At 43.7% G+C, this 23,791-nt stretch overlaps 1 pseudogene across 1 annotated transcript; it reads right to left on the bottom strand.

The window, feature by feature from the left end:
• Nucleotides 1–2,460: 2,460 nt before the first annotated feature.
• LOC143738683 (tripartite motif-containing protein 16-like) lies at nt 2,461–16,607 on the bottom strand (annotated as a pseudogene). Its single transcript, XR_013203935.1, has 8 exons — nt 15,972–16,607; nt 15,097–15,192; nt 14,768–15,001; nt 8,297–8,418; nt 7,192–7,198; nt 6,576–6,600; nt 3,240–3,287; nt 2,461–3,072 (listed from the first exon to the last, which is right to left on the bottom strand). The product of XR_013203935.1 is annotated as a tripartite motif-containing protein 16-like (transcript).
• Between the last annotated feature and the right edge of the window lie 7,184 nt (nt 16,608–23,791).

Raw genomic sequence — 23,791 nt, 5'->3', positions numbered from 1 at the left:
GCCAGTGACAAATGACTCTTCTGGGTTGTGATGTCATTCTGATGCACCAGTCTACATCAGCAGCAACATCAAGCGAGTAAATGAGCATTTCGGGGGAACTTTTCCTATAAATTTGTGTATAATTTAAATTTACAATTACAATTTCCCACTGAGATCCATTCTAATGGTATTCTTGCAACCAAAACATTCATTTTTTAGTTTTATGGCTATATTTTGATATTTTAAAGCATCCTAAAATTCAGCAAATTTCACCAGTTATGATGTCACAAAGTCACAGATTTCTTATTGACCAATTCTTTTTTTAACCTTTTGAAAATGTTTGGAAAAAAATATAATCATAAATGGTATTTTAACTGCTATTTATCATTATACCTTATATAGCATTATCCTTTCTTTGTTAAGGAACCCCGTACACCCAACCCTGTGCTGTACATAAAGGGACGTGGCTTGGTTGAAGAGTCTCTCCTAGAAATATTGATAGAAGGAGAGAAGGTCTGTGAAGTGGATGATCTGACCATGGTTCTTGTTGTTCTGATGGCAATACACTTCATCTTCAATATTGAGTATGGTGCAAAGATGAGAAACACCCTGACATTTGTTAAAGTTTTTAATGTGCCATAACGTAGAAACCAAAATACCACCCACAGTGATTAAAAAGACCAATTTTTTGTTTGACTGAATGTGTGTGTGGGTGTAAATACATGATGTAAATACATGGAATGGGTTGTTGGAAACATTATATTTTTCCCATAATATTCTGAATATATAAATAAAATATAATATTAATAATAATAATAATATAAAATATAACACCCAGAGATTAAAATAGACAATTTTGGCCAATTCGATATACTTTATGAGTGTGTGGGTGTGTAAATACATGAAATGGGTTAATAATATTTATTGTGAATATTTAGTTGCATTCTGTTAGTTTTTTTAATGAAATATAATATTCTATGTTCTATTTGTCACGGTTCATGGATCCGGTGTCTCTCTCTAGTCTCGTGCTTTGTTGTTTACATGTGTGTTGTTAACACTATTAGTTTAATAAGTCTTAATTTGTACTTTCTGTCCTGTGTTCAAATTTGCATATGCCTATATATTAATTAAATATTTCAAGAAGAATAATAGGTTGTCTATATACAAACATACATATATACCAAAATCGTGTCTAAAAAGGTTAAAAATGGAACCCATGTGGTTCATTAATGCACCTTTAAGTGAAGGTTCCAATTAGAACCTTTTCAAAAAGGTTCAAAAATTAACCTTAAAGTTCCACAACAGTTGCAATTTCCAGGAACCCAAGGATCACTTTTGAACCTTTTCTTCTTAGAGTGATTGTTTCTTCGGTATTAAAAGTTATTGTATCTATATTAATATCAACTCTCTTTTCTCTGTTATAGGAAGCTGTAGGGAGATGGTGCCTCTTTTTCTTTTATAATACATTTATCCCTGTTTTTGGTTAGTCAGGGAGTGGAGGAAAGCATATCTGTTGTTTGTTTATTTTCTTTTACCTGTATAGTTCATTTAGTTCTCCTTCCAATAGAAAGTTTCCCCTTGTGTTTGTTGTTTTGGCTAGACCTTCTCCTGAAGATTGAATGCTTCCATTTTCTTTGTTTAACAAAAATAAATAATTTTATGTTTGCATCATCAAGTGTTTGGCTCACATTTCTGGAGCAGAACTGAAGGGAATCCTCCACGTTTACGTTTCTCCTTTTTTATTTAATTTGATCCTGTTACCCTCTCCCAACCGTACTGGGAGAGCTTTTAACATGTTACAATATATTGACTTTGTTTTCTGTAACTGCATGATTTGGATGCTGTGTTCTCATTTTATTTTGATGTAGTGTCTATTGGTTGATCTAAAGTGAAATGACTCGACTCTCCACACATCCATATAGAGAAGCAAGAAGAAGAAAGACAGAAAAGGAAAAAGCACAGAGTAAATATTTCTGTAAAGCTGCACTTTTCTTTTCCTTAAAATTCATTATTTTGTGAAAGTCATTTATTTCTTCTAAAGAGTTCATGATTTCAATCCCTTGTGACCCAATATCTGAAATCTCAGAAAGTGCTTCTTCATCCCTCATCTTCTGACTCACAATTTTCCTCACATTTTGAACTGTGATTGTTTTCCAACATTATTTTCTCCACTACTAATGTAATTTTCCACATCTTCACTCCTTACATTGTTCACAACCATTTCTGTTATTTCATTTTCAAAACCACACTATCCTCAATTTGTTCATTTTGTAATGAACCTTCTGTTTTATTATTTCAACTGAAAGATACTTTTTTATAGTAATAATACTATTTTTACTATTACAAAACAGAGTTTGAGAAAAGCACACACTGTTCTTACTGTCTCTATGAGGATTTGATACACACATTTATGCTGTTTTATTTCAGTGAAGTTCATCTGTATTAATGTAATGAAGAGGAAATAAGAGTCTCTATAACATCTCACTGTTACTGATTTATTGTGCAGCTCAAAGTATTATGGGTAAAATCTCTCTATATCTGTTCTGAAACATCAACACAGTTTCACTGATGATCCAGAATAAACAGTAAACCCAAGATAGAGCGGCTGAGTGAATGTGGTCTGGACTGTGTGGATGAGGCTCATTGTGTCAGAGACGCTGTAGAAGGACAGAGTTCCTGCACTGTGATCCACACACACTCCTATTCTTCTGCTGATGGACTTTACAGGGAGAGAAGTGTGTGTGTTATTGTATTCAGTGCATACCTTATTGTGCCAGAATCTGTAACTGGAGGAAGAGCAGAACAAACTCCAGGACTGATCATTATGTCCAAACACACACTCAATACCCCGTCCCTTCCTGTTGATACTCTTATATGACACTGATATATACACACGACTCCCAGTCCACTCAATCTCCCAGTAACATTGTCCACACACACTCTCTCTACACAACACCTGATAATAATAATCAAATCTGTCTGGATGATCAGGATATGGCTGCTCTGTGTCAGTGACAGTAATCACTCTGTTCCTCTCAGAGAGACTGAGGCGTTTATTCACTGTGTTCAGATCCAGAGTCAGCTGATGGGAATCTGATGGAGAGAAAACACATCAGAAACAGGAATTATGAATCTGTCTGATCAAATCCATATTTACATGATCAATTATAAAACTCTTCTATCATGATTTATTTCTCCTTCTACAGGAAGAACATGAACACATTCAGTGAGTTTTTCTGCTTGTTTTTCTAGTGACTCACGTTGTAGAAAGTCATTCCTGGTCTTGGGATTCATGTTGGTGAATGTGACTGTGGAAATAAACAGACATGAACAGGGTGAAGAGAAATGACAAGATAAAATACATTCATTTCTGAGACATTTGTTATATAATGCAATATGATATTAGATGATGGACTGATTTCTGAGAGAGATGAATAAGGGGCTTCATTTATAAAACACACACATCGGATTGATCCTAAATTCCATGAATATCATCCTACGTCATGTATACACAAGGGATATTTGTGGCCGTTCTGTGGATTAGATGCACTTGTTCACATTGCATTTGAATTTAAGATGAACTGTGATTTATAAACTGTGATGCATTTAAGAATTTTTTTTCTGCAAATGGACGTTTTATAAATCATAGGAATATTTCAGAAACGGTTGTACGTTCAGATTTAGGATCTTTCTACACACGTCTGTATAAACGAGGCGCAGGACTTTACCGATGTTGAAAGTGTGGATACTGCAGAGACTGGGGACTCGTCACTTCAGTCTCCTGCTAGTGAGGAGCTTATAGAGGTGTTGACTCGTGCAGTTGAAAAATTAAGCATTGAGTGGCCAGCTGATCGTCAGAAATCTAGATCTAAGAGTAAGCTGGATGAGAGATTTTTGCCATCTCGCGCTGCACCTCCACGCCGGTGTCTACCTTTCTTTCCTGATCTCCACATGGAAGAGACCATGGAATAGACCAGTGTCTTCCAGAATATTTACTCAACAAACATCTATTTATTCTAATATTTCTGAGGCAAAAACTTATGGTTACGGGGCGATGCCTAAGGCTGAGGAAGTGTTGGCGAGCCAGCTTTCTCCTGTCACGGCATCGTCTTTTAAGACACCGGCGTTGCCCACCAAACCACTAAGAAATACCTCGGCTTTGGTGGGCAAAGCTTACTCGGCGGCTGGACAGGCAGCATCTTGTCTACATACTATGTCAATTCTTCAAGCTTACCAAGCTGATTTGTTAAAAGACATTGGTGGGATGGATGAATTAGGTGCTGATGTATTAAGAGAGTTACGTCAGGCAGCCGATCTCTCTCTCCGTGCCACCAAGGAGACGGCCAGATCAGTAGGCCGTTCTATGGCAGCCCTGGTGGCAACGGAGAGGCACTTATGGCTAAATCTTTCTAATATGAAGGAAAGAGAAAAATCATTCCTTCTGGACGCTCCGCTGTCGACCGCTGGCCTCTTCGGTGACTCCGTAAATACTGTCATCGAAAGGTTTCAGGAAGAAAAAAAGCAGGCGGCGGCGCTCCAGAAGTTCCTTCCCCTCAGGGTGCATGTCCCCTGGGCTGCTGGGCGGGAACAGCCCCGGCCGTCGAGTAGCTCCTCGCACAGGGCGCAACAGAAAAGGAGTGTCACGTCTCGTGCTCCTCCCCAGCAAGACTGGGCCGAGGCGCGGCACTCTCAGACGAGGTCTTCCAGGGGCAAAGCCGATCTGAGGACGGTTATTGTCGCCAGGAAGGCTTCTTCGAAGAAGAAGCCCTGACGCCACACACGTCAGGGTACTGAGGGTGGTCCCCACCGAGGGAGAAAGGTGTTCGCCGCAGTACATGACGCCCGTTCTCTCTCGGTGCCCTCAGGGGCCCGTTCTGCCAACCCCGCCTGCGTGCCGGGGCGTAGACGGTCCCAGCGAGCGCTTTCCCGAGGGACGCTCGCTCGCTCCGAGGAGCGGTGTGCAGCAGTTAGACCAGTTGTTCCCTGCCGGTGCGCCGTTACAGGGCACTGTGTCTGCCACTCAAAATATTCCAGAGGCCAGTCTCGAGAGACTGGTACCCTTAGTAGAATTTTTGGCGGATTGGAAGAGTCTTCCAAATATATCTTAGTGGGTCCTGCAGACTTTCGAGCACGGGTACGCGATTCAGTTCAGATCACGCTCGCCACGCTTCAGAGGGGTTCTTCCTACAGTGGTGGACCCCGAGCAGGCTCTGGTTATGGAACAAGAGGTGAAAACTCTTCTGCTGAAAGGGGCTATAGAACGAGTTCTTCCTCCCAGCAGAGAGTTGGGTTATTACAGCCGATATTTCATCGTTCCAAAGAAGGATGGGGGGTTGCGTCCAATTTTAGATCTGCGCCTATTAAATCGCTCAGTAGGGAAGCTCAAGTTCAAGATGCTGACTCTCAAGCAGATCGTGTCACAGATCAGGTCCGAGGACTGGTTTGTCACGATAGATCTAAAGGACGCATACTTCCATATTTCCATCCTTCCACAACACAGGAAGTTCCTGAGGTTCGCTTTCGGGGGCGAAGCATACCAATATCGGGTTCTTCCGTTCGGCCTAGCACTGTCTCCCCGAACTTTCACGAAATGTATGGATGCAGCTCTGGCTCCGTTGCGACTCCAGGGCATCCGCATTTTAAACTATATCGACGATTGGTTGATTCTGGCTCAATCGGAGCATCAGGCGATTCGGCATCGAGATGTCGTTCTCGCCCATATAAAGAAGTTGGGGTTGAGGCTCAACACCAAGAAGAGTGTGCTTTCTCCAGTACAGAGGACCACTTTTCTGGGTGTGGTTTGGGATTCGACGACGATGCAGGCACGTCTGTCTCCTGCTCGTATAGCTTCGATTCTCTCAGCCGTCAAACAGGCAAAGCTAGGCCAGTCACTCACTGTAAAAGAATATCAGAGAATTCTGGGTCTGATGGCAGCAGCGTCCAACGTTATACCTTGCGGCCTGCTGTACATGAGACCACTGCAGTGGTGGCTCAGGACCAAGGGGTTCTCCCCGAGGGGAAACCCGCTCCGCAAGATCAGGGTCACGCGACGGTGTCTCCGTGCCCTGGATATGTGGAAAGAACCTTGGTTCCTGTCCCAAGGGCCTGTGTTGGGGGCTCTGTGTCGTCGTGTGACACTAACCACGGATGCCTTTCTCACAGGCTGGGGGGCGATCATGAGTGGTCGCTCAGCTCAGGGTCTGTGGCAGGACCATCATCTTCATTGGCATTTAAATTGTCTAGAAATTCTGGCGGTGTTTCAGGCTCTGAAACACTTCCTCCCAGACCTGAGAGGTCATCATGTTCTTGTCCGGTCAGACAACACATCGGTGGTCTCTTATATAAACCATCAGGGGGGTCTGCGTTCGTGCCCGTTATACAAGCTGGCCCGCCAGATCCTTCTATGGTCCCAGGGGAAGCTTCTTTCATTGAGGGCGATTTATATCCAGGGGTATTTAAATCAGGGGGCAGACATCCTGTCGAGGCAGGGGCCGAGGCCCGGGGAATGGAGACTCCACCCCGAGGTGGTGGAGCTCCTATGGAAACATTTCGGTCGTGCCGAGGTAGACCTATTTGCATCCAGGGAAACATCACACTGCCAACTGTAATTTTCCCTAAGTCCTCCAGCCCCTTTGGGGTTCAACGCGATGGTACAGGAGTGGCCGAGGTCACGTCTGTACGCTTTTCCCCCGATTGCTCTGCTCCCAGGAGTTCTGGAGAGGGTTCGCCGGAGCGGGGTCAGTCTACTGTTGGTAGCCCCGTACTGGCCGGCCCGAGTTTGGTTTGCGGACCTAATTTCTCTCCTCGACGGCTCTCCCCTGGAAATTCCGATCAGGAGGGACCTTCTCTCTCAGGCGAGCGGGTCGATACTTCACCCCCGCCCAGAACTATGGAGGTTGTGGGCTTGGCCTCTGAGGGGGCCCAGCTCATAGAATCTGGTCTCTCGACTGAGGTCGTGGAGACCATCCTCCACTCCAGAGCTCAGGCCACTAGGAAATTATATGCCTTGAGGTGGAAAATGTTCACATCTTGGTGCACACCAGAACACCAGCTGGACCCAGTTAACTGCCCAGTGGGTGCAGTGCTGGAATTCCTTCAGGAGCGCTTCTCCACAGGGTTATCCCACTCCACACTGAAGGTGTATGTGGCGGCCCTCTCTGCCTACCACGTCCCTTTGAGTGGAGCTTCTCTCGGGAGACACCCACTTGTAACCCGTTTCCTTCGTGGCACTCTGAGGCTGAGGCCAGCAGTTTGCACGAGGGTGCCGACCTGGGACCTGGCGGTTGTTCTAGAAGGTCTCTCTCTAGAACCGTTCGAGCCAATTGAAGAAGTTTCTGAGAAATTCCTCACTCTAAAGACTGTTTTTCTTCTTGCTATATCTTCATTAAAAAGAATAGGAGATATTCAAGCTCTGTCGGTCTCTCCCTCGTGCTTGGATTTTTCACCCGGCATGGTTAAGGCTTTCCTCCTCCCTAGACCGGGGTATGTTCCCAAGGCTCCTACTAATGTGGTCAGGCCTATTGTACTGCAGGCTTTCTGTCCTCCTCCATTTTTGACGTCGGACCAAGAGAAACTAAATCTGCTCTGCCCAGTTAGGGCTCTAGATGCGTATGTCCACAGAGCTGCCCTGTGTTTGTTTGCTTTGGACCCCCTAAGAAGGGCTGTCCAGTATCTAAGCAGAGGTTGAGCAAGTGGGTGGTCGAGGCCATCTCACTTGCCTACGAGTCCGCCGGTCAGCCTTCTCCTTTGGCTGTCCGGGCTCATTCAACCAGGAGTATGGCTGCCTCTAAGGCTATTTTGTCAGGAGTATCAATTCAGGACGTTTGCGATGCGGCAGGATGGTCCTCACTGCATACATTCGTAAAGTTTTATCATCTTGACTTCAGCTCCACTCCAGGGGCGCAGATGCTTTGGTCAGAATGTGCGCTCTGACTTCACACAACGGACACTTGCTCTTATGGCGGAGTTGGTATTAGCGTTCCCAAAGCGTTGTCACGCAGCTCGAGTTCCCTGATAGGGAACGTCTCTGGTTACGTATGTAACCCTAGTTCCCTGAAGGGAACGAGACGCTGCGTGTCTGTGCCATACTCCCAGCGTGCCCGTGAGCACTTGCTTCAGTTTTATCAGAAGCTGACAGGCTTGTGTTTTGGGGTGCTTATATAGTTTCCTGGTCGGTGACGTCACCCGCCTATGACGTTCTGTCTCGCCATTGGACTGATTTCATACGTGCTTCATGACGCACTCAAGCAGGGGCGTTCCCAAAGCGTTGTCACGCAGCGTCTCATTCCCTTCAGGGAACTAGGGTTACATACGTAACCAGAGAAGTTTGTCTCTCAGCTGACGGACAGATTCTCTCATCCCATCAAAAGAGGAGAGAGAACCGAAGGGAACGCCAGGTTCGTCTGTAGATTCAGGAGGTGCTGAGAGAGACTGGAAACTCTACAGAAAACAAAAATCAAAACTCATCATCTCCACACTTCAGCCAATAACCTGCACTATATCAGGTTGTTAATCTAGATATCAAGATGGCGCCGCGGATGGCTGTCTCGGTGTGTTGCTCTTCAGCTATTGTGTTGTTTTTGTTCGTTTGTTCTGCGTTTAGTCATTCTTTTCCTATCAGTTTCACCAAAGACGAACTACTGGACATTAGGAAACACACACCAGATAACTTTTCTACAGTTTTTGATTATTCGGACGTTTTGCTGGACATTCTCGTCGGAGGGGCAGCGTTGTTGTTCAAACGCGCGTTCAGACGCAAACGCGGGAAGCGTGCCGGTGCGCTGGTTAAACTCTGCGAGCGCGGCCTCCGCACTGCACTCCCCAGTATTCATCTTGCGAATCTCCGATCCCTTCCTAACAAAACGGACGAACTTATTCTCCTCACCTGCACTAACAAGGATTTTTCTAACTCTGCTGCTTTGTGCTTCACTGAAACCTGGCTGAGTGAAGCCATACCGGACAACGCAATACATCTGCCGGGCTTTCAGCTGTTCCGAGCAGATCGCATCGCGGAGTTAACGGGGAAAACGAGAGGTGGTGGATTGTGTTTCTACATTAACGAAAGTTGGTGTTCAGATGTAACAACACTGAAGAAGATGTGCTCTCCTAATTTAGAGGCACATTTCATAAACTGTAAACTCTTCTACTCGCCTCGGGAGTTTTCCTCTTTCATTCTCGTGAATGTATACATCCCTCCAGACGCGTGCGTGAGCGCTGTGCTACAACAGCTGGCTGAACAAATAGCTGAAACAGAACAAAGGTATCCTGACTCTCTTTTAATCATTCTTGGGGATTTTAACAAAGCAAATCTTTCCCGTGAACTACCAAAATACAGACAGCACGTTACATGTCCCACCAGAGACAGTAATATACTGGACCACTGTTACACCGCAATAAAGAATGCGTATCACTCCGTCCCACGGGCAGCTTTGGGGCTCTCTGATCACTGTTTGGTTCATCTTATACCGACCTACAGGCAGAAACTGAAATCACCTAAACCTGTAATAAGGACTGTAAAAAGATGGACTAATGAAGCAGAGCAGAATCTAAAGGCCTGCTTTGATTGCACTGATTGGACTGTTTTTGAAGCTGCTACCAACGATCTGGATAAGCTCACAGATACTGTAACATCATATATAAGTTTCTGTGAGGATACATGCATTCCTACCAGGACATTCTTATCATTTACTAATGATAAACCATGGTTTACTGGGAAACTCAAACACCTTTGTTATGCCAAAGAGGATGCCTACAGAAGTGGGGATAAAATCTTGTATAACCAGGCCAGAAACAGATTGACAAAGGAGATCAGAGTTGCTAAAAGAAGCTACTCTGAAAAACTGAAAAAACTGTTTTCAGCCAACGACCCATCATCAATCTGGAATGGCCTGAGGAACATCACCAACTACAAGTCACCATCCCCCCGATCTGTGGACAATCAACACCTGGCTGATGATTTAAACTCATTTTATTGCAGGTTTGAAAAGCCCTCATTCACACCACACACCGGCTGAGTGTGACCTGCACTTCACACATTCACCATCACCTCCTGCACTCCCATTCCTCCCCCCTCCTGCCATCCAACCTGAGCTTAAGGTCTGTGTGGAGGACGTGAGCAGAATCTTCAAAAAACAGAAGACTAGGAAAGCCTCAGGCCCAGACGGCATCTCACCTGCTTGTTTAAAAGCCTGCGCTGACCAACTGGCCCCGGTCTTCACGCAGATCTTCAACAGATCATTGGAGCTGTGTGAAGTTCCCTGCTGCTTCAAGCGCTCCACTATCATTCCGGTCCCCAAAAAAAACAAAATCACTGGTCTAAATGACTACAGACCTGTCGCTCTCACGTCTGTGGTCATGAAGTCATTTGAAAGACTGGTGTTGGCCCACCTGAAGGACATCACTGGACCCCTGCTGGATCCCTTTCAGTTTGCTTACAGAGCAAACAGGTCTGTGGATGATGCAGTCAACATGGGACTGCATTATATCCTGCAACATCTCGACAGACCGGGGACTTATGCAAGGATCTTATTTGTGGACTTCAGTTCGGCCTTCAATACCATCATCCCTGATCTTCTCACAGCTAAACTGACCCAGCTCTCCATACCATCCTCGATCTGTCAGTGGATCACCAGCTTCCTGACGGACCGGCAGCAGCGAGTGAGACTGGGGAAACTCACATCCAGGACTCTCACCACCAGCACTGGCGCCCCCCAAGGGTGCGTTCTCTCCCCACTGCTCTTCTCCCTGTACACTAATGACTGCACTTCTAAAGACCCCACTGTCAAGCTCCTGAAATTTGCAGACAACACCACTGTCATCGGTCCTATCCGAAACGGTGACGAGTCTGCTCACAGACTGGAGGTTGAACAGCTGGCTGTCTGGTGCAGTTAGGGCTGGGCGATATATCGCATCACATTGTTATGCGCATCTCGTCAGTAAAGCCAGTTCCTTGATTAGTAGTAAATCGCCTTCACCTGCATTCAGATGGAGCGGCATTTACTACAAAGAGCCGTAGTTCACTGACAAGCTGAGCCATATCGCATCAATATCGCGGACGTATCACCAGCGATAATTAATGCGATATGGCTCAGCTTGTCAGTTAACTACGGCTCTTTGTACACAGCAAAAACTCCAGTGTTAAATTAACACTCCTGCGAGTGTATATGAGTCCACACTCAAGAGTGTTGAAGTTAATGAGATAATTAAGTGATTAATTTAGTGATGATTGAGCATTATTGAAGACACCTGAAGAATCACTGAAGGAGAAAATCTCAAATTGTAAGCCACCGTTATGGCGATCATTGTTGACTTTAGTTGGGCTCTTGACCCTTATATTATTAACTTTAGATTTTGTTTGGCTGCTTTATCTGAATTATAACTGCCAGATGAACGAAGAAAAAAGTGATCTGATGGTGTTGGTTATATTATGGCAATCATCATTTGAATTTTATGTTTTTGGTTTATGTTGTTTGTTACAGCATAACTGTGATTCTGCATAAATATCCAGAATTTTTACTATAATATAAAGGATTTCTTAAAAGTTGTTTTCTAAAAAAAAAAAAAATCTTTCTTTTAGGCACACACAGACTTCAGTCTATGCATCTCAACAATGGTGACGAGCAGAATATTCAATTAGGAAAAGTAAATTACATAGAAAATTCAGATCATAATTTATTCATATCGCAATGCATGATGGGAGCCATTAATGAGTTGTGATTGGTGGCAGCCACTGCAACATGCATTATTATTGTCACCATTGTTGAGATTCACAGGCTGATTATTGATGTCTGTGTTTCTAAATGAAATTATTTGAAATTGTTTTGATCAGAACAATTTTTATTAAATATTTTGGATTATAAGAAACATACCTATACTCTAAAATCACAAAGTTGTTGCCAATAAGTTAAACCAAACTGTCTCAATAAGATTAATTTTCAGATCACAGCATGATTATGCCAGAACATAACCAACACTATCAGATCACACTTTCCTTTGTTCATTTGACAGTTATAATTAAATAACAGCAGACAAACAAATTTAAAGTGAATGTATAAAGGTTAAGAGCCCAACTAAAGCAAACACTTATCGCCATAACGGTGGCTTACAATTTGTGATTTTCGCCTTCAATGATTCTGCTTGTTAACATCAGGTGTCTTCAATAATGCTCAAACATCACTAAATTAATCACTTAATTATCTCATTAACTTTAACACACTTGAGTGTTAATTTAACCTGGAGTTTGTGCTGTACAGTAAATGCCGCTCCATCTGAAAGCAGGTGAAGGCGATTTACTACTAATCAAGGAACCGGCTTTACTGACGAGATGCGCATAACAATATCGTGCGATATATATCGCCCAGCCCTAGGTGCAGTTATAACAACCTTGAGCTGAACACTGGAGATGATCGTGGACTTCAGGAGGAACAGCCCAGCACTCCCCCCACTCACCATCATGAACAGCACTGTGGAAGCAGTGGAGTCATTCAGGTTCCTGGGCACTATCATCTCTCAGGACCTGAAGTGGGACAATCACATTGACTCCACTGTGAAAAAGGCCCAGAAGAGACTGTACTTCCTTCGCCAGCTGAGGAAGTTCAACTTGCCACAGGAGCTGCTGATTCAGTTCTACTCAGCCGTCATTGAGTCTGTTTTATGCACTTCCATCACTGTCTGGTTTGGTTCAGCTACCAAATCAGACATCAGGAGACTACAACGGACAGTCCGGACTGCGGAGAGGATCATTGGTGCCCCCCTGCCAAACCTCCAGGACCTGTACTCTTCCAGAGTGAGGAAGAGAGCAGGTAGAATCATCACAGACTCCACTCACCCTGGACACCTCCTGTTTGAACTGTTACCGTCAAGACGGAGACTCAGATCACTGGCCACAAAAACATCTCGGCACAGGAACAGTTTCTTCCCACAGGCCATTTCCCTCCTGAACAGTTAACACTCCTCCCAAGGCATATGCCTGTAAGTGCAATACTCCCACTGGTTAGTGCAATATCTTACAAATTCAGGTGATATTTATTATATTTATATTTATTCATACTATTCAAAATACTGTAAATATGTTCATAATCTGTAAATGTGTATTCTGACAAAACCCAACTGTGACCATATATTTTTATAGTATTTTCATATTTTTATATATAATTTTATTTGTAGAATTTGTATTGCTATGTTTCTTGTTGTATCTGTATTAGTATATGTGCACTGGAAGCTTCAGTACCAAGAAAAATTCCTTGTGTGTGCAAGCACACTTGGCAATAAAGCTCTTTCTGATTCTGATTCTGATTCTGATTCTGATCAGATCTGTGCGGCTCTTGTAGACTTGACTTCTCTTCAGTGACTCGCTTTAATCCAGCACTTTCAGACAATCAGACGCATTCTTCTCATATTCATCATGTAATGCTACAAACTACATTTTAATTCATCATAATTTAAAATATAATATACTTAAGAGCAGATTGAATGTAATGCTTTCAGATGCAATTAAATGCAATTAGCTAATATTTAGAGAGCTTTTTGACCAACTTAAGTATTTAAGTATTTGTACATGTAATTTCATAATTACTTCTATTGTCTTTAAAAAATGGTAAAGTCACTGCTGAATGAACTGACACACATTAATGATAAACTAAAATATACTCAGTGTAATTTCTATTTAATATTGTTTGTTTCATTTTAAATATAATATTGAAAAACACACTAGAGTTTTAATTATAATAAAGTACTTTACATGTGCTTTAGTATGTTAGTTAACACATCTAAATAAGTGCACTTCTTTAAAGCATGACAAACAATTATTTAAAAAAAATGATGATTTCAAATGTACAGATTAAAACTTTTAATTTGACATTGTTACAAAGTGCAATTTTTAAAAAGTCTACTTAAAGTGTGTTAAGAAACATAGTTGTCACATGAACACTGTTTAGTTAATTTTTGTTTCATAGTCACTAGTTTTGTTCTCATTTTATTTTAATAATATTATATTTTCTGCAAGTGGAGTTTTTAAAAAATATATATTTGTAAGATTTGATGTAATTAACTACAAGTGCATTCAATTAATGACACTTCTTTTTTACGAGGGACTATGTGTGAACTTTCCAGGTGTTTGGATGATAAAACATGATGATAAAACAACATGTTGAGAAGATTTGAGGAAAAGCAGCTCAAAGGCTACGAGTAGATTGACTATCATATGCAACTTTTGGCTGTTAGTGACACTGAAACTTCACAAGGACTCTTAAGGATCTCAAGGTCAGGTTTTGTTTGGCTTTTATAAGCATTGCTAATATACAGCCTCACTTCCTGTCTCGAGACTTTGTGAACAAATGAATCAATGTGTTACAGGTAAACAGTTATGGAAATAAAAATCAATATTATCAACTTTGAAGATCACCTGACCCAATTTTGGTGCCAATTACTAAAAAATAGTTTAGTAGAAATAAAAGATTTGATTAAAAAGAGGATGAAAAAATCTAGTTGGCTGGATATTGATATCATCAAGTTCACTGATTTCATCAAGACAGAAGAAACCAGAAGGAAAAATGAGTTAATATTTAATGGTAAATGTCCCAGGGCTTTGTAAGTGCATCTCTTTAAACAGAAGATGATCAGATGAGCGTCTGACTGATGATTATATGATAACACAACACTCGACTGAATCTGACTGAATTCCTGACAACATCTCAGTCAACGGCTCATTCTGCTCTCATGAAATGTTTCTCTGTCATAGCAGGATCTTGCTCAAATCCACTATGATCCTGTTCCCCTAGATCTCTGTTACCTGCAGGAACTGGATGTGATCTTGTGTGTGTGAAAGCTGCTCCAGCTCAGCGTCTCTCCTCCTCAGATCATTGATCTCCTGCTCCAGTCGCTCCAGTCGTCCTTCAGCTCGACTCACTGCAGTCTTTTCCTGATCTCTGATCCGCTGTGTGACCTCAGAGCGGCTTCTCTCAATGGAGCGGATGATCTCAGTGAAGATCTTCTCACTGTCCTCCACTGCTGTCTGTGCAGAGCGCTGTTACACACACATCACACTCACACATTTGCTTTAGCAGGACTGACAGAGTCCAAACTGAGACGTCTCAAACTTCTCTTCTTCTCCAGACTCACCTTATGAGACTTCACAGCCTCTCTCAGATGCTGAAGATCTTTCTGTCTCTGCTGGATTCTCTGACGGATCTTCATCTGTGTCTCCTTCAGCTGTTTCTGGAGGACAAACCAATGACAGCAAATGACAACTGAAATGTCAACATTATTTCATCAGTGCCCAGTTTTATATGAATACTTCATTGTTTTTGATGTCATCATATTTGATTTGGGCTCCACGTTCTTCAATGATTTCATTTCATTTGTGAATCAAACTTATGCCTTTTTAAAAAGTGTACTTATTTTGGAAATCATGTACTAATATAATGGTGAAATAAGTGTGAACTGAACGTTTTCAGACACGTAATTGCATGTTAATTGCTATTAAATAGAACAATGTATTATAGTTTACATTTAAAATTTAGAGTGACTTAAATAGTATTTAAGTATACAATGTAATTTCATAATTATTAAATATTAAATATTAAAATGTACTTTAAAATAAAACTTTAATTTTATATTATATAAAGTGTACTTATGAAACAGTTATGAAAATTGACACTCTTTAAGTGCACTTAAGTGGCCTTTCATTTCATTTAATATTATATTATCTGCAAGTGCAGTTTTTTTTAAAAATATACTTTTAATTTGAAGTACAGTACAAGTGCATGTCAATACACTTAAATGTACTTCTTTTTTTAACCACTAGTTGTTTAGATTACTTTTATGCTTTTTCTCTTTTTTGGAGCTTGAAACTTTTGTACCTCACAGACTTTCAATGTATAGACTAAAATATGAGACATTTTTCAAAATATCATCTTTTATATCCCACATAATAAACTCAGTCAAACCAGTTTGAAACAACATGAGTAAATGAGTGAGTCCCTCTCAGTTCATACCTGTTTCTCTGTCCTCTGTGATGCAGTTGATACAGTTTTGTGTTTTTATGTTCATACTCTTTACACCACACACAATGGCCCTGTTGATCAGTAATACAGAACATTTCTAGCTCTTTATCATGTTTACGGCAGATCATGTCCTGCAGTCGTCCAGTGGCATCAATCACTTTGTGTGGTTTACGAGAGTGATATTCCTCATGACGGTCTAAATGAGTTTGACAGTAAGATTCCTGACACACCAGACAGGATTTGACGGCTTTGTATTTTCTTCCAGTACAGACGTCACACTCCACGTCTCCAGCTCCAGCGTAACATTCAGCAGGAAGTTTAGTCTTCTTCAGTTTCTCCACCAGTTCAGCCAGAATGGTGTTTTTAGCTAAAGCAGGTCTTGGACTGAAGGTCTGTCTGTACTGAGGGCAGCTGTAGACGCTCTTCTCATCCTCCTGATCCCAGCAGTAAGTTACTGTAAGATCTGTAATACAGATCTTACAGTAACTGTGTCCACAGTGGATAGCCACTGGATCCTTCAGGAGATCCAGACACACTGGACGCATGAACTCATCCTGAGATATTCTGGCTTCTGCCATTTTACCGCATGAATACAGAGACACAAAAACACAACAGCTCAACAATACTTCAGTTCCCTTTCGTTGTCACTCCGAGTTACGTCGGATGACGACGAATGGGGTTTCGCTTAGAAAGCCTATCACCTTGAGTATTACAAAACGAGCCAATGGCAAAGAAATGCCATGGGTCTGCAGAATTTGGGGAACTCCGCCCCACCTCGTGGGTATAAAAGGAGGACGCCAGCAACATGCAGGTATGTTTTTCGCTTCGGAGCCAAGTTAATTCTTCACTCCACAAGCCATCTCTGAACTGTCAGCTTCTTACAGACGAGCAATATTCTCTGGTGTTGGTGTGACGGCGATCTCCCGGCGAGTGCACGCTTCCTGCTTATCTGTGCAGTGGTTTGCCAGTGAGTGTGTTCTCCCTGGGCGCTTCAACACTTTCAGAGTTTCTTTTCTCTCACAAAAGAGCTCGCACGCGGCACGTCTTTTTAAAGACGGCTCGCCCGTGCATTTCTGGTGGCGGTTGACTCATTTCCGATTTTGATGGGCACATTCTCTGCTCTGCGTGCTTGGGCTTGATCACGCTAGAGCAGCGTTTGTGGATGACTCACGTTCTCCCCGCGGGAGCGTGACCATCGCGTCATTACGGTCGAGACTCAATGATCTCGTTTGAGAGAGAGTCCCCTCATCCACACCCCGATCTAACACTCTCCACGTGAGGTGCTACTTCGGGGGGTGGCCAGGGTGACCTGAGGGTGTTGGTGTGGAACAAGGAGCGGACTATCCGTCTGTGCCCTACGCCCCCCTCTTCATTGACGCAACTCGTGAACGATCACGTGACGCCCGCGGGCCCGTCTTCGGACCCCCCGCGGGTTTCCTTTGACGTTCCAGAATCGGATCTGTTGTCCATCGCAGCATCACAGGGTGGGCAAGAATCTTCAGGAAGAGAAGATTTGACAGTGCTGCCACTTTCGGGTGTGCATTTGACATTTGTCGAGTCAGATCCTGAGATGACGGCCATGCTTTCCCGGGCCGCTGCGAGCATCGGACTAGGGTGGAACCCTCCACCCTGACCTGAGCGCTCGCTGCTGTACGATTGGTTTTGGGCTGGCCGCTGACTCTCGTCACCGTCTAACCCCAATGCCTTTCTTCCCGGATGTGCATCAGGAGATCTCGAAATCCTCGAAGACCCCCATGTCTTCCAGCGATCCCTCGTTGATCTCCTCCGCCCTTCCTTCCCATGGCCGCTGCTCATGGGTACACTGGGGTCCCCCGGTTGAACGCTCTGTTGTGATACTAAAATAACTGTGTCCTCAGAGTGCTTCTTCTCGGCGTGATCCTAAACACCCGTCCGGAGCCTGTAGTTTTTCCGGCCGGGGGAGAATCCTTTGTTTTCCACTCCCTGCTGCTCACCCCCGGGTGGGCAGCACCCTAATGTGGTTAAAGCAAGAAGTGACATGTTCATTTCTGAGCACACAGAGTTCTCGGACGACACGGTGCGCCGCCCCCGAGCCGTGCACCCCTCGTCCTTCTCTGTCCCAGAGCCGGTTGACAGTGCGCGCCGTCCCCGGACCGTGCTGCTCTCATCCGCCTCTGACGCCAGCCCCCTTGCAGAGCAGACCTCCGTGGAACGTTCATCCTTCCCTGGTCTCCTCTGTCAGGGCGCGGTTAATGACTGTGCCCCCACACCGGGCCGCTATGCCGTCCACGTCTGGGCCAGTCATTCCGCCTTGCTGCACCACAGGTGGGAAGTCTGTGGTTCGTATGACCCCGCTGGTACAGTTCTTGGGAGCCTGGCTAGAGCTTCCCAACCTGTCCCGCTGGGTCGCGCGGATGATCAGGCTCGGCTACGCGATTCAGTTCGCGCGGTCTCCTCCCCGCTTCAGGGGAGTCCGCTCCACTATGGTCACTGGCAATGCCCCTATCATGAGAGCGGAGGTTGCCACCCTGCTGGCGAAGGGTGCGATCGAGACTGTCCCCCCAGCCAAAATGAGGTCCGGCTTCTACAGCCCGTACTTCATTGTCCCGGAGAAAACCGGTGGGTTACGGCCAATCCTAGACCTGCGCGTTCTGAACCGCTCCTTTCACAGGCTGCCATTCAAGATGCTCACGGCCAAATGCATTTTCGAATGTGTGCGGCCCCAGGATTGGTTTGCAACAATCGACCTGAAGGACGCCTACTTTCATGTCTCCATTCTTCCTCGACACAGACCGTTCCTACGGTTTGCTTTCGAGGGGCAGGCATACCAGTACGCGGTTCTCCCTTTCGGACTAGCCCTGTCTCCTCGCGTCTTCACGAAGGTCGTCGAGGCTGCCCTTGTTCCCCTTCGGGAACAAGGGGTTCGCATCCTGAACTATCTCGACGACTGGCTGATCCTAGCTCACTCTCGAGATCAGGTTTGCGAATACAGGGACCTTGTGCTCCGGCACCTAGCTCGTCTGGGTCTTCGGGTCAACTGGGAGAAGAGCAAACTTTCCCCCGTGCAGAGGATCTCTTTTCTCGGTATGGACATCGACTCGGTCGCCATGTCCGCGCAGCTTACGAGCGAGCGCGCGCAGTCACTGCTGACTTGCCTGAGACAGTTCCAGGGCAAGAGTGCGGTTCCACTGAAACTTTTTCAGAGGCTCCTGGGGCATATGGCATCTGCAGGCGCGGCAACGCCGCTCGGATTGCTTCATATGAGACTGCTTCAGCTTTGGCTCTGCGACCGAGTCCCGAGGTGGGCATGGCAACGCGGCACCCTCCGAGTACCAGTTACTCCGACCTGCCGTCAGACCTTCACTCCGTGAAGTTTTCTCAGGGCGGGTGTCCCCCTGGAACGAGCTTCACGGCATGTTGTTGTAACGACAGATGCCTCCTCCACGGGCTGGGGTGCCATGTGCAATGGACGTGCTGCTGCGGGCTCCTGGACAGAACCCCAGCGGCTATGGCACGACAATTGCCTCGAGTTGCTAGCTGTACGTCTTGCTCTGCGCCGCTTCCGGGTCGTGCTCAAGAACCAACACGTACTAGTCCGTTCAGACAATACCGCCACTGTAGCGTACATCAACCATCAAGGTGGTCTACGCTCCCGCCGTATTTCGCAACTCGCCCGCCACCTCCTCATTTGGAGTCAGAAGCATCTGAGGTCGCTTCATGCCATTTATATCCCCGGAGCCCTGAACTGTGCAGCCGACGAGCTCTCACAGCTTCAGCCCCTCCCGGGAGATTGGCGAATCCATCCCCAGTCGGTTCAGCTGATTTGGGACCAGTTCGGGGACGCACAGATAGATCTGTTTGCCTCTCACGACTCGACCCATTGCGCCCTGTTCTATTCCCTGACAGAGGGCACGCTCGGCACGGATGCACTGGCGCACAGCTGGCTGCGGGGCCGCAAATATGCGTTTCCCCCAGTGAGCCTTCTTGCGCAGACCCTGCGCAAGGTCAGGGAGGACGAGGAGCAGGTCATTCTGGTCGCGCCGTACTGGCCCACCCGGACCTGGTTCTCCGAACTTGTACTCCTCGCGACAGCACCTCATTGGCCAATTCCTCTGAGGAACCTCCACGTGTGGCTCCTGGATGGGACGAGGTAGGTTTGAGTACCTTACCACCAACGGTGGTGGCTACCATCACTTCCGCTAGAGATTCGTCCACGAGACATCTCTATGCGTTGAAGTGGAACCTCTTCGTCAACTGGTGTTCTTCTCACCGAGAAGACCCCCGGAGATGTTCGATCAGTGTCGTGCTTTCCTTCCTACAAGATGGGTTGGAGCGAAGGCTGTCTCCCTCCACCCTAAAAGTCTATGTTGCCGCCATTGCCGCACAGCTTGACTGTGTTGAAGGTAAGTCTTTTGGGAGGCACGACCTGATCGTCAGGTTCCTGAGAGGAGCGAGGAGACTAAATCCTCCTCGCCCTCCTCTCGTTCCCTCTTGGGACCTCTCAGTGGTTCTAACTGCCCTGCTCACTGCTAACGTTACTGCCTTGCAAGGCAGGTCTCTGTGGGTCACGGGTTTGCACCCACTTACATCCTGTTCTTTGAGAAAGGTTCTTATCTTTTTGTACAGTCTGTTTTCTATTAGAATGACAATCTGTAAACTTGAGTTATAGGCAGACACACTTTATTGTGTTTTCATCTATTTTATTAACCTAATAGAACTGATCCAACATTAATATACTGACTGTGCTTGCTTTAAGGTGCAACATCTGCAAGCTTGAGAAAGAAGGTGTTGTAAACCTTTTCCTTCTTAAGTGTAGAAAAAGTCAGAAGCGAAGACCAGGAGACTTGGGGGTATCTTTTAAGCAGAGTTCTTTATTGCTGTGGCATCGCTGTAGTCACCATCCAAGTCTGACTCAATAGCTGAAAACACAGTGTTTATATCTTTAAAGGGGGAGGAGTTACAAAGAGGTGAAATTCCCCAATTCCCCAACCCTGATATTCGTCAGCATAACAGTGTGATTCAAATGTAAATATCCTAATCCAATCAGCCAGACTCTTCACCGCTTAATGGCCAGGCAGTACATAAAGACAAAAGGTGATAGTCTCAGTGCTCTGATCAATTTAACTTACAATAGACTAGAGAGAGCAGGACAGACAGGAACCGGTTTAGTAACCTGCCCTATACATGGAGTGTTATATTCCAATCCAATCAGCATAACTATTCAAACAGTGAGACTACCAAAGTATCAATTTAATTTACAATAGAGAGAGCAGGACATACAGGAACAGACAGGTTTGTGACATCAGATGCTAATCCAATCAGTGCTCTGATCAATTTAAACAAGTAGTGTGCAAAAATGCCCTTTCTGGGAGCTGCTGCTGGTGAATTACAGTATTTTTTCATAAAATTATGTGTGTACTGTATGTACAGGAAAGTCAGTGTGGTCACTATGAACATACTACAACATTTGGAAGATGGAAAACCCATTTTGGTGAATTACTGTAATTTTAATGGTGAACATATTTGTGTACTGTACATACAGTAAGGGAGGTATTGTCAAAATTTCACATGTAGTAAGTCAGTCTGATCACTAGGAAAGCACTACAGCCTTTGGAACAGGAAAAAATACTTTAGGGCAATTACAGTCATTTTTTCTTGAACTTATTAGTTTATTGTACGTACAGTAAGGGAGTTATTGTCAAAATTTCACCTGTAGTAAGTCATTCTGATCACTAGGAAAGCACTACAGCCTTTGGAACAGGAAAAAATACTTTAGGGGAATTACAGTAATTTTTTCTTGAACTTATTTTACATTTACATTTTACATTTAGTCATTTAGCAGACGCTTTTATCCAAAGCGACTTACATTTGAGGATTAAACCAAGCGAGTCATCGTGGAGAGGCAAAAACAACGCAAGAAGTGCTCAGAATACAAAGTTCAAACATTGCTCAGAGTAGCATAAACCAGACCAGCGAAGATTTCAAGAGAAAGGTTTTTTTGTTTTTTTTTTATGTTAAGTGCATTATTGTTTATTTATTAGTTTATTGGTTTATTTTTTAGTTTATTAGTTTATTATTATTAACTTATTAGTTTATTGTACGTACAGTAAGGGAGTTATTGTCAAAATGTCACCTGTAGTAAGTCATTCTGATCACTAGGAAAGCACTACAGCCTTTGGAACAGGAAAAATACTTTAGGGGAATTACAGTATTTTTTTCTTGAACTTATTAGTTTATTGTACGTACAGTAAGGGAGTTATTGTCAAAACTTCACCTGTAGTAAGTCACTAGAAAAGCACTACAGCCTTTGGAATATAAACATAAAATAACACTATAGGTGAATTACAGTTTATTACATGAACATATGTAATAAACACATGTAATAATGTTTATTACATAAATATATTTGATAAGTGTACAGTAAGGGAGTTACTGTCAAAATTTCACCTGTAGTAAGTCAGTGTGGTCACTAGGAAAGTTGTAAGACCCATGACCAGATAATATGAAGAAAGAAGACCAGGAGTCGTGAAATTCAATCAAATAAGTACAATTTTACTGAAGAATAGTTTGCAGTTAAATTGGTAGAGCCAGTGTCAAAGTCACGAGGAGGTCGGAAGCCAACTCTACCTTACACAAAAATCTCACACAATTATACCTTTACCAAGGACATGCATTACATAATTGTTTACTTCTGATTGGCTAAGACAACATAAAGTCTAAACAATAATACATTTTTGATAGATAAGTGGTTATATCGCCGTTAATGAGTTGTCGTCCATTTCCGAGATTTAAGTCCGTGGTGACCTTCTTCCAGGGTCCGAGAATGTTGTATATCACAAAGTTCAGAACCTGCAAAGAATATCAAACGCACACACACACAGAACACTGACGAACAACAGTTCTCTTCGAGGCTGAAGAACAGGGCCGGCCCTGGCCAATTTGCTGCCCTAGGCAAGATTTTACCTGGTGCCCCATGCATCACAGCCCATTTCGCCCTGTCATTGTGTCCATGATTATTTATCCTATATATGTACATATATATATATATATATACACATTACAGCCTAAACACAAATGGCAAGAGCATTACATCTAGCATTCAAGTCAAGTCCCATTTATTTTTATAGCGCTTTTTACAATATAGATTATTTCAAGGCAGATTTACAGCTTTACAGTTTTGTTGCGTTCATAATTTTGTTCAGTATATATAGCCGCTCTGGATAAAACAGTGATGTCATTGTCCAAATGTCATTCATGCACAAACTATTCATTGAGCGCTAGCAAAAGTATTTGTTTTGCAGTTGATGGCAGCAATCTTCCACTAAACTATGGCACGTTTAATGTTTTCACCATGAATGAAACTGCGAAATGTCTTCTTTAATGTTAATTTTACATAAAACGTTGCTACTTTTAATAAACCTGTAGCCTATATAAATATCATTAATAATTTTGGCAAATAAATTTAAAAAATACCATATATCCCCCTCAAAACTGCACAACTGTAGAGTAAAACATGAATTAATAAAAGTGATAAAAAGTGAATGCGTCTAAAAAACTGACGTGATTGTTACAAATCACACTGTCTGGGGCCTCTGGAGAACTCAGAACAACTGTTAGCATAAAGTTTAAGGTAAAAATAACTGCCATTAATTTAAATATCTTACTACTATGCAATTAGATAAACTGTTCATTCATTACATTAGCATGTTACCTCTGTCTTTATCCCCTTTTATCCTCTTCTCTTCCATTTGGCACTGTATCTATTGCAGACTATAATGCTAATCTAAAATATGTCATGTAAATTTGGCCATCCGTCACAATCAGGTAGCTTT

Source organism: Siphateles boraxobius, unplaced genomic scaffold (genome assembly GCF_051911475.1).
Source record: "Siphateles boraxobius isolate OS27281-9 unplaced genomic scaffold, OSU_SipBor_1 15, whole genome shotgun sequence".
Classification (NCBI taxonomy): Eukaryota; Metazoa; Chordata; class Actinopteri; order Cypriniformes; family Leuciscidae; genus Siphateles; species Siphateles boraxobius.
The sequence above is the reverse complement of the archived record's forward strand: the minus strand, read 5'-3'. Positions and strand labels throughout refer to the sequence as shown.